Genomic DNA, 5,702 nt, shown 5'->3' on the forward strand with positions numbered 1-5,702 from the left:
TTGGAGGGGCACCAGGGCGCTGGAGGGGGGGGGGGGGGGGCGCTAGTGTGCGGTCCTGGGTCTCCTGGCAGCGGGTCTGGGGACGGGCAGCGGGGGTCCGGGGAGTGGTGTGTTAACTCCGGCTCCTAGCGCTGCCGGGCAGCAGATTTTGAAAAGACTCGCCGGACGCTGATTGGCTGAATTCAGCCAATCAGCGTCCGGCAAGTCTTTTCAAAGTCATCAGCGCTTCCCGCCGCCAGGCACAGACAGATAGCGCTAGGAGACAGAGTGAGTGAAGGCTGCCGCTACACCAGTCCCTGGACCCCTGGACGCTGCCTTCCCCCGCTGGCTGCACACAGGTATGTTGGCAGCAGGGGTCCAGGGACTGGTGTAGCGGCAGCTTTCACTCACTCGTCACTCCGTCTCCTAGCGCTATTTGCCTGGAGGCGGGAAGCGCTGATGATTTTGAAAACACTTGCCGGACGCTGATTGGCAACCAAATCAGCGTCCGGCAAGTTGACCAAATGACTGCCACCCCGGGCGCCGAAACACCTAGTTTCGGCCCTGTATATAGTGACACTCCCCCAGGCTTTAGTTCAACCCCTTATTTACATTTTTAATTTTTTTTTTATTCCCCTGAAAGTTTCTGTGAGAGATTTGAAATCTCTCATGCTGAATCTGCCATTATGAATCTCTGGCACAAATCTGTGTGTGTGTGGCTCATTATCTGAAAATTCCGTTTTTAGGGAAATCTCTCGTGCTGAATCTCCCGTTATGAATCTCTGGCACACATCTCTGCGTATGTAGGGCCCATTACCCCCATTCCATGCCTATGCCTGGCCTCCTTTCCCATCCTAACCCTCCCAATCCAACCCTAACCCCCCCCTTCCCACCCTAACCCTCCCATCTTAAAGCCCCCTTACTAGCCTAACCCTAACCATCTCATCCTAAACCTGACTCCCATTCCCAGACTAACCCTCACATCCTAACCCTGACCCTTCCCCTTCCCATTCTAAAGCTGGCCATACATCAGAAAGATCGATCTTAAGATCGATTGCGCTCATGATTGTGTACAATTTCCCTTGAAATCCCCGGCAGTCCTTGGTGGTTTTTGGACACACAATCTACACACAATCGATCATACAATCAATCATACAATCCATCTACTGCATGATTGTGTACACAAGATGTGCACACAATCTGCATACAATCCATCTTACAATCAGTCATACAATCCATCTGCTGATTGATTGTATGATTATGTACATAAGATGTGCACACAATCTGCATACAATCCATCTTACAATCAGTTGAGATTGTATGATTGGGTACAATATCTTTCTGATGTATGGCCACCTTAACCCTGACCCTCCCACTTCCCATCCTAACCCTGACCCTCCCCCTTCCCAACCCCCCCCCCCTTCCCAGCCTAACCCTGACCCCTCTTCCCAGCCTAATCCTTCCTTCCTATAGTCTTACCCCCCTTCCATCCCTAACCCTGGCCTCCCTTCCCATCATATCCCCCTTTCCACTTTAACCCACCTATCCAAACTCTAACCTTCCCATCATAAACCTAACCCCCCCCCCCCTTCATAGTATTTTTCACTTACCAACAGCTGACCATTTACCTTTACAGACAATGTAAATGTACTGACGATCGGCAAAACTTCACGAGTAGCATACAAATATAAAGTGCCGGAATGTAAAATAACTAGAACGGTTACTGGAACGGATTCCGGCACCTAAGCAGGACAGCTCTGTTAGATTTCTGCTTTTAGCCCAGGGGTTGCCAAACCGGTCCTCAAGATCTACCAACGGTCCACATTTTCTAAATCACCTAGCTGGTGCACAGGTGTAGTCATTACTAACTGTCACATTTCCCAGGCCACCTAGCTGGTGCACAGCTGTAGTCATTACTGACTGTCACATTTCCCAGACCACCTAGCTGGTGCACAGGTGTAGTCATTACTGACTGTCATTTCCCAGACCCCCTAGCTGGTGCACAGGTGCAGTCATTACTGACTGTCACATTTCCCAGACCACCTAGCTGGTGCACAGGTGTAGTCATTACTGACTGTCACATTTCCCAGACCCCCTAGCTGGTGCACAGGTGCAGTCATTACTGACTGTCACATTGCCCAGACCCCCTAGCTGGTGCACAGCTGTAGTCATTACTAGCTCTCACATTCCCCAGACCCCCTTGCTGGTGCACAGCTGTAGTCATTACTGACTGTCACATTCCCCAGACCACCTAGCTGGTGCACAGCTGTAGTCATTACTAACTGTCACATTCCCCAGACCACCTAGCCGGTGCACAGGTGTAGTCATTACTAACAGTCACATTCCCCAGACCACCTAGCCGGTGCACAGGTGTAGTCATTACTAACAGTCACATTCCCCAGACCACCTAGCCGGTGCACAGGTGTAGTCATTACTAACTGTCACATTCCCCAGACCACCTAGCCGGTGCACAGGTGTAGTCATTACTAACAGTCACATTCCCCAGACCACCTAGCCGGTGCACAGGTGTAGTCATTACTAGCTCTCACATTCCCCAGACCCCCTAGCTGGTGCACAGGTGCAGTCATTACTAACTGTCACTCTTTCAAACCTGCTGCATTCATTCCTACTATAGATCCACAGATGGCCTGATATACATGAACTGTTGGTAGATCTTGAGGACAGGTTCTGTCACCCCTTGTTTTAGCCTATGGAGGTGGGAACAGCATCAGGATGCCAACACTACACTTATACATGCAGCGTCGGGTGCTGGCACCTAACCGAATCTGACCCTTATTGTCTAACTTGGCAACTGGGACATTTTATGGCAGTCGGAAGATAACCATAGACCAGGGGTTCTCAGGACCCCACACAGTTTATGTTTTCCAGGTTACCCGGCAGGGGCACAGGTGCACTCATTACTCACTGACAGATTTTAAAAGACCGACAGGTGGAGCTAATTATTTCACTGGTGATTCTGTGAGGAGACCTGCAATACATGCGCTGTGTGGGGTCCTGAGGACCGAGTCTGAGAATCTGACTGAATGTAAGGGAACTACAACCCGGTCCTGGCCACATTTATGAACATACTGATAATGACCCAATGGGGCATCCCTATCATGTTACGGCCAAACACGCTGCCATATTTGGCTGATTACCCAGCACTGCAATGTGTACATCCGGCATTATTATAGACAGAACTGTGCGTTATCGCACTATTACACTACAGATTGTGTCCTCTCCTTCCAATATTAATACCCGTCCTATTCCGCAGCTGGCTCTGTATAAATGCACATTAATAATAACAGGTTCTGTAACCGCAGAATTAGGATATGGCCTCTCACTATCACTGTGCAAACACCAGACGTGTTCTTAGTAATTAAGGAGTGACCAGAGCGCAGCCTTGGCAGGTACAAGAGGGTGCATTATACCAGGGATATTATACTATGGCAATGAATACACAATTCCAGAAAGCTGGAATTATCCAATCACACACAAGCGCTGGCCTCGTAATCCAACCGATGGGCCCGCAAATACCTTCTGGGACCTGGACGACCGATGTGTCACAGCTGTCCCCTGTGTGCCAATGAGATCGCTTTAAGGGATGCACAAGATCCCAGAATCATGCCGCTATTGCAGCCCCGGCGGTCACCAGTGCGCAGTCACTTCCAAGGTGTAACGGAGACGTCATGGGGAAACGTATTCCAATAAAGCCGACAGAAATCTGGAGAGTACGGAAAGAGGTAGGTAAGAGAATAATCACTTTATACCAGTTATAATCAGCACTGAGCTGTTATATATTCCTTATGTAAGGCGAGCAGGTGTGTGCATCTACAGCCGCAGATAATGTAGCCTGTGCCTTACATGGTGTCTCGTTATGGTGGCCTTACCTGTAACAGCCCCTTCCATGCGCTCACCTGTGTGAATTCCAGCACCTGCTTCCTGGACGCACCTGTTGCAGGACTTTTGGGCTGTTTGCACAGTTATACCTGTCAGACGTGTCCGCTGGCAGGAGAGCTGAACTCACAAGAAATGAAGTCGTACTGTGCAGGGGTGGAAGGGTTAACGAGAGCAAACCTTACAGCACATGATAGAGACACCACCCCGTCCCGGTTTCCTCCTTGTATCCGGGAGTACAGGAGTCAGCCCCCTACTAGGGCTAGTAAATCCGGACAGGTTGTCTCCTGAGGAGAGGAGACATCTAGCGCTGCGTGACCTGTACAGCTGTCATCACATCCTGCTCCTGTTCTCCCCATGTGTTTACTTTAGCCACAGCGAGATGAAGGCAACTTTAACGCCAATTAATTCATCCCCCAGATAATCGCAATGTGCAGGTATAATGGAGAAGCAGATTGCTACTATAGTGCTGGGATCCTGTGGTTTGCAGACAGTGATCCTAGTACATTAATGATAAGCGTAGAACAGGAGGGGGGACAGCGTGGAGAGATCAGGGACCTACCATATACAGGAGCCAGGAATTCTATATGTCCATCACATCACAACAGGTGATAAAGACACTTCTCTGGTTGTGAGTCTCCCAATCTGCAGGCACCAGGTGCAAAGGGGTGTGGCTATGCAGCATTGTGGGGTGTGGCTATGCAGATTAGCAGGTGTAATATGTAGATATATATATATATATATATATATATATATATATATATATATTAGAACAGGTGCAATGTGTAGGGGTATGCACAGTATATAGCAGGTGCAATGTGTAGGTGTATACACAGTATATAGCAGGTGTAATATGTAGGGGTATGCACAGGATATAGCAGTATATATATATATATATATATGCAGTATCCCCTCAGTGTAGTGCACACAGACAGCAGCGTGTTCCCAGCCTATTCCTATGGCTGCACGTAGCAGGTGGCACCGGGGATTACACGCGGCCCCGGCTCCCCTCTCACTCACCCCGGCTGCAGTAACCAGGCTCAGTCAGTGCGGGGTCTCCTCCGGGCTCCTGCGTCACCTGAGCCACGTGTGTAACCTGCCCGGGCCCCGCCCCTGTGTCCTCTTCTCTCCTCCTCTGTCCTGTACAACCTGCATTCCCCACCTGTCCTGTCCTATATATCATCCTGCACCTCATATCTATATACTGCTGCCCCTGTCCTGTCCTATATATCATCCTGCACCTCATATCTATATACTGCTGCCCCTGTCCTGTCCTATATATCATCCTGCACCTCATATCTATATACTGCTGCCCCTGTCCTGTCATATATATTATCCTGCACCTCATATCTATATACTGCTATAGATTGTAAGCTTGCAGCAGGGCCCTCTTACCTCCAAGTCTGTATGTTGTTACCCAGTTTGTTTTATCACTGTCTACTATTGTAAAGCGCAACGGAATCTGCTGCGCTATATAAGAACCTGTAAATAAATAAATAAATAAAATACTGCTGCCCCTGTCCTATATATCATCCTACATCATCCCCTCCCCTCATATCTATATACTGCTGCCCCTGTCCTATATATCATCCTGCACCTCATATCTATATACTGCTGCCCCTGTCCTATATATCATCCTACATCATCCCCTCCCCTCATATCTATATACTGCTGCTCCTGTCCTATATATCATCCTGCACCTCATATCTATATACTGCTGCCCCTGTCCTGTCCTATATATCATCCTGCACCTCATATCTATATACTGCCCCTGTCCTGTCCTATATATCATCCTACATTATCCCCTCCCCTCATATCTATATACT

At 48.9% G+C, this 5,702-nt stretch overlaps 1 protein-coding gene across 10 annotated transcripts in view; it reads right to left on the reverse strand.

The window, feature by feature from the left end:
• SLC12A8 (solute carrier family 12 member 8) overlaps positions 1-5,000 on the reverse strand; it is a 55,394-nt gene extending 50,394 nt beyond the window's left edge. For 6 of the 10 annotated variants that reach the window (XR_014450842.1, XM_083154278.1, XM_083154281.1 and 3 more), the window contains exons 1-2: positions 4,439-4,545; positions 3,517-3,703 (exon numbers count right to left, since the gene is read on the reverse strand). The gene's annotated coding sequence lies outside the window, so the exon portion shown is untranslated. Of the gene's footprint in view, positions 1-3,516; positions 3,704-3,896; positions 4,391-4,438; positions 4,549-4,896 lie in introns of those variants that run through there. The other 4 variants (XM_083154273.1, XM_083154275.1, XM_083154277.1 and 1 more) reach the window with 4 other exon arrangements.
• Positions 5,001-5,702: the final 702 nt, after the last annotated feature.

This window comes from Crinia signifera, chromosome 7 (assembly GCF_055691185.1).
Source record: "Crinia signifera chromosome 7, ASM5569118v1, whole genome shotgun sequence".
In the NCBI taxonomy this organism is placed as follows: domain Eukaryota; kingdom Metazoa; phylum Chordata; class Amphibia; order Anura; family Myobatrachidae; genus Crinia; species Crinia signifera.